The sequence below is a fragment of the Cottoperca gobio genome, chromosome 18 (assembly GCF_900634415.1).
Source record: "Cottoperca gobio chromosome 18, fCotGob3.1, whole genome shotgun sequence".
NCBI classification, from domain to species: Eukaryota; Metazoa; Chordata; class Actinopteri; order Perciformes; family Bovichtidae; genus Cottoperca; species Cottoperca gobio.
Genome location: NC_041372.1, coordinates 5,029,498 through 5,039,309, shown reverse-complemented (window position 1 = coordinate 5,039,309; position 9,812 = coordinate 5,029,498).

Below are 9,812 nucleotides of genomic sequence, written 5' to 3'. Positions count from 1 at the left end.
TGTCACCATCAACACCAACAACAATATTACACAAAAAACCAGCTAGACTACAATTTATAGCAAAACAAATAATCAGCCCACTAACTGAGATGTAAAGGACAGAAAGAAAATGCAGTCATGGCTCTGTTTCAGGCCATAGAAGGCCTTCATTTGAAAACTTTCAGGTCTTAAAAGAGGGAAAAACAATTGGTGACAAATGAATTGTTGCTTACCTTTGTAGATTAACCATGGTAAAAACTGAGTCTGTTCCTTTATCCCAGAGTTTTTACTGTAGTACTGTATCTGCAATATTGTATTATAGGTTTCAGTGGCGGGCCGTGCATTTCACACCTAGGCCTTCAGTGATGTCCTACACAGTCCTACCTGAATTATTCCCCCTCTTAATACCATCATTATGACGGCATGGCTCTAGAAACTATACATTTAGACAGAAACCCAGTATAACCGGGCGTTGCATCACCTTAACATAATCAAGAACAACAGAGTTATATTAATATTTCCGAAGCATTTATAATCAATAAATCCGCATTTACAATTAAGAGTGTTAAACTACCAGCTTTAAGATCACTAGGATACTGTCAAAACTTAAAAATAAAAGGCGCTTTTAAGGGATTAGTCTACAAAGTTTTATTAAGTCCACTAAAAGTATGTGAGCCTTAACAAGTGTGTTCACTAAACAGCACATTGTCGCACCTAAAACAGTTTCATTTAAGAAACGTGACGATAAAGAACAAAGACACATAAACTATTCACTGAAAATAAAAGAAAACAAACAAATAATGTGCATTTGTTGATAAGGATATATTTGCGACAGTGTATTCCTAGCCTTGAATGTCCACTTTGATAAAGGTTAAACTAAAACAATTCAACAAGTCTCCTTGAGTACTTTTACTGCACAGCTGAGCCAGTGCGCCACACACATCTCTACATCTCTTGCAGAAGCATCAAACATTTTATATATTTGTCAAAAAACAAAATGCTTGTTACTCACCAAAACAACTGATTATTTGAACACAAAATCCATCCTCCTTTCTTTCCTCAAGAAGACTTCAATGACTGTTGTACAGTTTATCTGTGCGTTTCAGTTCCACCAATAAGTCCTTTTCTATAGACATGGAGGCTAATGCTGAAAGCCAAGTCTGTCCAGTAGCATTTCTGCCATAAGTTTTAATTTGCTTTAAGGCCGAGAATGACCGCTCGGCAGAAGCAGTGGACACAGGGATAGACTCGCTAGCGTCGGGTTTGGTCGTTCTCTTCTAACGATATCTAGCTTTTCTTGAAAAGTTTGTCTCGACGTTGTAATGATATCTGCGACCAAATCGATATATTGTCCTCCTTCAGCCATTGTGAGTATCCCCTCACCCGCCCGATGCTTCACACCTTGGGAAACTCCGGAGAAGAATAGAATCCAACCACTATCCAGGAGTACGGTTCCAGAGCCAAAACTGTGCGTAGACGTAAGCCCCACCAGATCCACCTCCCACACTAGTTCTGGCTCCTTCCCCCACAGAGAGGTGGCGTTCCACATCCCCAGAGCCAGCCTCTGCTGTCCGGGTCTGGTCCGTCGAGGTCCCTGACCATCACTGACAGCGCACCTGACCCCAGCGGTTTTTCCCATGAGTGGTGGGCCCACAGGATGGATGGATGGGAGGCACCACGTAGCTTCTTCGGGCTGTGCCCGACCGGGCTCCGTGGCAAACCCGGCCACCAGGCGCTCGCTGTCGGGCCCTCCCTCTGGAACCGGCTCCAGACGGGGGCCCCGGGCTTCCTCCAGGCAGGGACTTTCCTTCTCTTTCCCTCTGTTTCATGAGGTGGTGTTGAACCATTCTTAGTCTGGCCCCTCGGCTGAGACCAATTTGCCTTGGGGGAGTCCTACCAAGGCTCCAGACAACACTGCTCTCAAGTTAATAGGGACACATAAACCTCTCCACCACAGTATGGTGATGGTTCCTGGAGAGTGTTGGTAAATAATGGGTATATTTCCCCTAAGTCTGTAACTTTATGTTGAAAATTCATTGCAATAGTGATTTTATTTGACTTACTTACGTACCAACTGTGCTAAAATCTATAATTTTATTACAACATCTGGTTGTATTAGGCGATTTTAGGCAATATGGCAAACCAATAAACAGGACAACTTTATTGCAGTATTTCCTTTTGATATGATTTTTGCTTCAATGTGATGAAGTACCTTAATCTGTATTTAAGTATTTAATTGCCCATCTGGCATTCTATTCATAAACAGTTTTTCTATTGTTTTGATTTTTCAAAAGATGTACTTTATAACACAATATATATTAATACCACAATGTAAGAGTATATAAACCTTTGCACATTTTATGAATATTCCCTCTTGCTACAACATTTTCTCTTTTCTCTTCAGGTGACGGGCGGGCTCACCTCCCAGGTCTCCCTCCAGGGAGCCTTGGTTTAGTTGGATTTAGAATGACTCAGATCTTCACTTCAAAGCTTGTATAGCTGAGCAGGTAGCTTTAATGTCAGTGTACTATACAGTGTACCAATGTTTACCATTAATGTTTAAGTCTAGGTTTTTTGTATCAAATATAATTTTTCCAATGACTACAAATGTGCCTTTGGTTTAGCTTGACGGCTGCTTCACTCTTTGTTCTGGATTGTTGTAGACAGGTTTACATGTGACCAAGTAATCACATGTGGGAGAGACGTGAGGGATTTGATACCACAAGGTGCCTCACATACAACAGTGGGATCTCACAGGTGGTCCAACTTCTTCCTTTGATACATTTCACAGACATCAGTGATTTCAGGTCAAAGTTTTCTCTCATCCTAACACATATTTCAACCTCTACTATATCGATTAGTACAATATTTTGACATTCCTGGTTCACAGACAATGAACGCTAAGATATTTGGCGATTCTCCGACGTTCTCTAGTGCCACTATGAGTGTACGTGTATGGTTGTGAGTGCAAGGTTTAAACAATTATTTTGGCATTTAATTTGATACAGAAAAAGGATGTTCCCCTCAGGCTGAATTGGAATAACTTCGGTGATCTCCTAACTTTTCATCAAGCGCCCTCATTAGGTCAAAAACGTTTGTCCATTCATGACTAGACTCAGTGGTCCTATTGTGTTTAATTCTAATTAGGAAATGTTAGAATGCGAACATGCTGAACTAAGATGGTGAACATTTTAAACATTATACTTTCTCTACATCAACACGTGAGCATGCTGATGTTAGCGTTCAGCTCGAAGCACAGCTGTGCCTGAGTACAGCCTGACGGAGACGCTAGCATGGCTACAGAATCTTACTGTGTGCTCAAAGAAAACGTTCCCTTTCTGTCGGAACACACCTTTAGGCTTGTTCCAGTCTTTATAGAATTCAGAAACCCAATACTTGAGTTTAAACATTAAAGACAATAACCACTTTATACATTTGTCTCTTTATTGAATCATTTAACAGAAGTAAATAATGCATGCACATTGACATTACCACATATAGAATCAATGTTCTTCTAATTCCTTTAAACATGTTAATATGAAATAAATAAAAACAGAACATTCTGAGATTAAAAAAAGATCACTTTCTGTGTTGTACACATGTTGACAATACCAAATATAGAATGAATGTTTTTTTTGTTTTGTTTAAAATGTAAATAGTGGAATCAGATACTTTACAGAAACAAATACACAGATATTCTGATGTCTGAATAATAAAAAGAAATCACTTAATTTGCTTAAAACAAACTTTCTGCCATGTATAGACGTTGACAATACCACAATTAGACTGCATTATCTTATAATTGATTAAATATGTGGCACCAGATACTTAATTGAAATAAAAACAGACATTACACATTTTGAGTTAAGAAAAGAAAATATTACACTCACTTATATCTGTAAAATAAATGACAATGTCATGTTACATTGTCATTTATAAAACGGACATGTCAAATCAAGCAATCTGATTGGTTCTTAGCCGTGGTATAATGAGCGTATATCACAGGTAGAATTGTAATTACTTTTCACAACAAGTCAGTATCCCTTCGCGTCTGAGAAAAAGCTACAACAGTTACAGCTGTTAAATTACGTCCGTTAAGAAACAAACGTACAAAGCTTTACTCTGGAGGAGTGGATTGATCAGTGCCTATCTCCAGAGAAAAAAGCCCCTAAAAGACGACATGCAGAGCTACGTGAAGAGCAGGTAGACCAAATGGAGAAAAAACGAAACCAACAGAACACCGCGCTAGTTAGTGTTGTTGCATAGCAACCATCTCGCACTATGTTTTGTGCAGAAGGCAACGGAGGGACTATTTTATTTTGAAAATCATTATTTAATAATAAAAACTGATTAAATTGGAGTGTGTATTTTTCTTTCATATTGCCACACTTGGTAACCGTTTTATAAAAGCAATAGCTCACTCCGTGATATATGGTCATTATTAATATTTTGCATCAGATACTTCACAGAAACAAAAACAAATAGATTTAGTCTATGTATCTAGTACATGCTTCTTTTCTATATCATATTACACAAGTAAAATCTAAATATCCATGAGAAGATAATGAATGTATTGAGGAGGTGTGCACCTCTGTGACCACAACACATGGACTTTCTCATTTGAGGAGAAATGACTTTTTGAGACTTGTCACTGCTTGCTCATGAGTGATACTTTTCCAAGTTGCAGGAATATCAGCAGCATCTGCTTTGTATTCTTTAGCAAACTTATCATTGAACTTTGCCATTACATATTTCCAGGAGTCTGATGCCTGGAGGCTTGCATCTGGAGCAATGTTCCAGCCCGGGAAAATCTTTTTGTATTCCTTGAAAGGGTGAAATTGACCATTTGTAGCATTGCAGCAAAAACAAACGTCACTGACCTCAGAGGAAGAGCATATGTCAATTGTAAGTTTTAACTCCATCTGTATTCACCGAGACCATGTGGCCGATGCAGTGAAGCCATGTGCACATTGTGGGCGCTTCCTCCTGCCTCACTAGGCGATTTGCAGAATGGACACTGTTCACCACATCCAATCAGATCGGTGAAAAGCTGGTTCTGAGGACTCATGTCAAGATTCTTTAGTTCAGTATGGATGTTTGTTGATTTATATTTCTTTCTAAGAGCTTCTGCGATGTCCTTCACACACTCAGTGAGCCAGTAAGCAAACTGTTCCTGTTTCTGTTCCTGTTCCTGATCCTGTTCCTGATCCTGGTCAGCATTTTCCAGGATAAAGAAAGCATTCAGAGCATCCTTGGAAATATTCAGTTTAGGAGTACCAAGACAGACATTTTTAACAAATGTCTTCAAGTTGCCACTCTTCTCTGTATTTGCTTTGTCGATAGCATCACTTATGCTCCTGATACTTGACTGAACATGTTTGTCATCGTAGAGTCTTTTGATAAACGTTCCACTATTTGGTTGAGTATCCATTCCTTTACATACTCCTTATAGGAGCTAATATAGCTAAGATACTTTCCAAAGTCGTCTTTTGAGAGCAAATCCAGTAAAATTGAATACTGGAGAAATATCCGTGTGCTGAACTGCTCGCATGTCTTCATTTCACCAATGATATCAAGACCCAGAGAACGTTTGACAAAGTCTTCGACTGCAGGGAGCAAGTACTGCTTTGTGAATTCTTCTGCCTTCTTCTGGCATTGGTCTCGTTTTTGGAACGCATCTTTAAAAGCACTACAAAAGTCCTTTTTGTTATCATCAAGACATGTGGAGGGATCATTCACATGTAAGAAATGTTCATGCATTTCCTGAAAGCTTCTGGCTGCATTGCCACAGATGTGCTGTTTCAGAGAAACTTCAAACTCGATCTCTGTCTTTACATTCTTGTTGTTCTGCATCTTCTTATCAATCATGTGTAGGATCTCCTGGATGTAAGTGTCATGGTAGTTGCTCTTTTTTTGCATTTTGTCAGTCACAAACTGTGTGCAATCAGTTATGATGCTGTCAGCTATTTGTTGTACAGTTTTTACGTGATCTTCCATGTCCAACATTTTTTTGATTTGTTTTTTAAAATATCCGTCTGCTGTATAATATTTGAAAGGATCCAGTCCACAATCTTTCAGGTTCTTTTCACTTAATAGTTGACATACATGACTCCCCTTACGTGATAGATTGTCTCTCAGGTAGTGGTTCACCCTTGCAATGACATTTGTGGGCTTTTGCTTAGAAAATGATAGTTCGTTCACCATTTTATTCCACATCTTATCAAATTCTTTGTCCAGCTCGTTCTCTGTCATCTCAACCTTTTTTTTCCGACATTCAACAATCAAGCCACACAACCTTCCTTCTAATTCTTTTGTGTGGTTCTCCTTGATTCTATCAAGTTCTGTCATTCCCTTTTTGGTGTCAGCTGCTGCTGTGAGTTGATTAACCACAGAGTTCTGCATTTCTTTTCGAAGGCTCTTTGCGCTGTTTTCAAACTCCTGTCTGTATCCTTCAACGAGATAGACATGGCCCTCTGTCGGCTTGAAGTACTGTGTCAAATTCTCAAGAACTTTTTTCTCCCGTTTAGACAGCTCTGTCAATGCTTCACTTTTCAAATCATTGAGAAGTTCTGAAACGTCAGATATCTCAGACCTTTGTGCCGGTTCAGATGTCTCAGATTCCACAGCAAATTTTCCAAAGTTGGAGATTCTTGTTTCATTATTTGTAACCCACGTGTACATCTCTTTTTTGAAGTTCCATTCCCATTTGTTGAATTATGTGCACAGCCTCATGAATGCATCAGCCACCAGGCTGTTTCTGAAGCTGAAGATGAAGTTTTCATGCTTTACTGCATTCCACAGGCTTTTCATCCACTCTGTAAACCCCAAGATATTATTAGCAGATGACTTGCAACTTGTTTTTCAGCGGCAGGGACTCGGGTGTTTGTCAGGGTCATGGGGAAGTATCCATATATCCTTAATGAGAACTTGGTCCAAAGCACGCAGGACCTCAAAATGGGCTAAAAGGACAATGATTCAGAGCACACAGCCAAAACAACGTAGTAGTGGCTTTGGAATGACTCTGTGAATGTCTTTGAGTGGCCCAGTCAGAGAAAGGACTTGAACCCAATCCAGAGAACATTGGAAGAAAACTCCCAAATCCCGGTGCGCAAAGCTTGTTGCGTCATACCAAGAAGACCTGAGGTTGTAATTACTGCCAAAACTAAATACTGGATCTGAATACTTATGTTAATGGGATATTTAATTTTTTCTTTTTAATATATTTACAAACATTTAAAAAAAAATCTTGTTTTCACTTTGTCATTATGGGGTAATGAGTGTCGATAAATGAGATGCGGAAGTAATTAAACAATTTTAGCACAAGGCTTCAACATAACTAAATGTGAAAAAGGGAGGGAGTATGAATATTTTGTGAATGCACTGTATCTGAACATAAGGTTCAATTACCACCAACACTTCATATAGACTGGTGCAAATTGTATTCAGTGAATCATTTGCAAAGCTTTTCTACAACATGTAAAACTCGTTTTAAAAAACCTAAACTCGTCCTTAAATTAAGTCCGTCTGTCTGTCTGTCTATCATCATTCTATACAGAGAATGGATGGATGGATGGATGGACATACAATCAAACTGTATAGGCATATTTAAAGAGTATTCATATTCAAACACACAATGTGTGTGTGTGTGTGTGTGTGTGTGTATATATATATATATATATATATACACTGCATATATGTAGATAATGCAAGTGTGGTGAGTGGTGACACCATTTAAAACTTTATTTAATCAAACTTTTAATAATAATAATAATAATAATAATAATAATAATAATAATAATAATAATAATAATAATAATAATAATAATAATAATAATAATAATAAATTGAATTTATATAGCGCTTTTCGAGACCTCTAAGCCGCTTTACAATAGTAGGAGAAGTGGGGGGAACGGTTAAGACGAGGGAAGAAAGGGAAAGAGAAAAGGAAAAATAAATAAAAATAAAAATAATAATAATACGGTTAACAGGGGGCTAGCAAATGATACTTGAGAAGAGGTGCGTCTTGTGGCGGGACTGAAATATGGAGAGGGACTGAGAGTCACGGATGTCTTGGGGGAGGGAGTTCCAGAGCCTGGGTGCTGCCCTGGAGAAGGCTCTGTCTCCAAAGCTGCGCAGCTTGGATTTGGGGGTGGAAAGGAGACCAGCTGAGGTGGATCTGAGGGACCGTGGGGGTTGGTAGGAGGAGATGAGGTCAGTGAGATAGGAGGGGGCTAGGTGGTGGAGGGCTTTGTAAGTGAGGACCAGGAGTTTGTAGTTGATTCGGAGGGAGACAGGTAGCCAGTGGAGCTCTTTGAGGACTGGGGTGATATGATGCCAAGATTTGGTGTGAGTGAGGAGTCGGGCGGCGGAGTTCTGGACCAGTTGGAGTTTGTTGATGGAGCTTGCGGTGATGCCATATAGAAGGGAGTTACAGAAGTCAAGGCGGGAGGAAATGAAGGCGTAAGACTTAAGACTTTTAAGGCGTAAGACTTTTAGACTTTGTACAGCCAATAAAAAGTTAATTTTTATTGATATTGTCAAAACGATTTTTATGGCTAGTTTTCTACCAGTCATTTAAATAGTTGTGATGAACGTTTATATGCCCATTGTAATTTATTAGAAAACGAAAGGTTTCATTGTATTCAAAAGTTTAGCAAACTAACCCTGACCAACCCAGAATCTTTTTTAATATAGTATAAAAGCTGATACTAAGAAACTTATAGACTGTTTGTATTGCCTTTCTGCTGAACAATAGATTGTATAAAGCTGCGGCGTTGCACCTGTTGTCTTGTTTTTACATTCTTTGTTGAAAATTCAGAAACCCAAGACTTGAGATGAAGAAACATGTTAAATAATGGAATTTTAAAAAAGATGATTATTAAAAAAAAGTATAGTTAAACTATATAAATAAATGAAGTGATGATATTTCTGTTTACTTTAGAAGTTATTATACACTGTATGCTGTGATTCTGATCTGGGAAACATTAAAGACATTCATAGCCAGTCTGCCGATTCTGTGTCTTTATTCAAATGGTGGACAGGAAGTATACATGTTGATAACATATAGAAGGAATGCTTTTTTAGTTCCTTTAAACATGTAAATATGTGGAATCAGATACTTAACAAAGACAGAGATTATAAATGTGATATATTATACATTTTATACTATACTTGATTAAAACAAACTGTGTCATGTTTACTTGTTGACAACATATTTTGATTGATTCAAAATGTAAATATGTGACATTATATACTTAATTGAAATAAAAACAGACATTACAGATTAAAAATTACATTACATTTAAAAAAATTACATTAGATAAAAACTAATTGTCATGTATCACCTACTTGTTGATATTTAGACTGAAAGATCTTTTCAAACTGACATGTTTTAACATTTTATATATTCACAGAAACAAAAACTAATTCAAATTTTCTAGAAAAAAGCCACATATATATTTAACTTGATTAACAAACACTCTGTCATGTATACATGTTGACAGAACTGCATACACGTTACATACATACATTGTGTACTCGCAAACCCTTTTGGGTTTGTGGACACATTTTCTTTTCTCAGCTTAATTTGAATATTTTCCAAATAGGCCGGAAGAGGTAAAACCATCCAGTATATCATAAGAACATAGAAAAGTTAAGCGTAATATTAATTCTTCTTAATATTTGTATTGCTTTCACTTATTGGTTGTTGAGCTGCTCTTGTGACTCACAGCAGAAGTCAGTTTGATTCATTCTCTCACATAAGGGGAAGAAAATGAGACTTTGTTTCTTACTTTCTTTTATGATTAATATTTTATATGCTTTTAAATAGACTA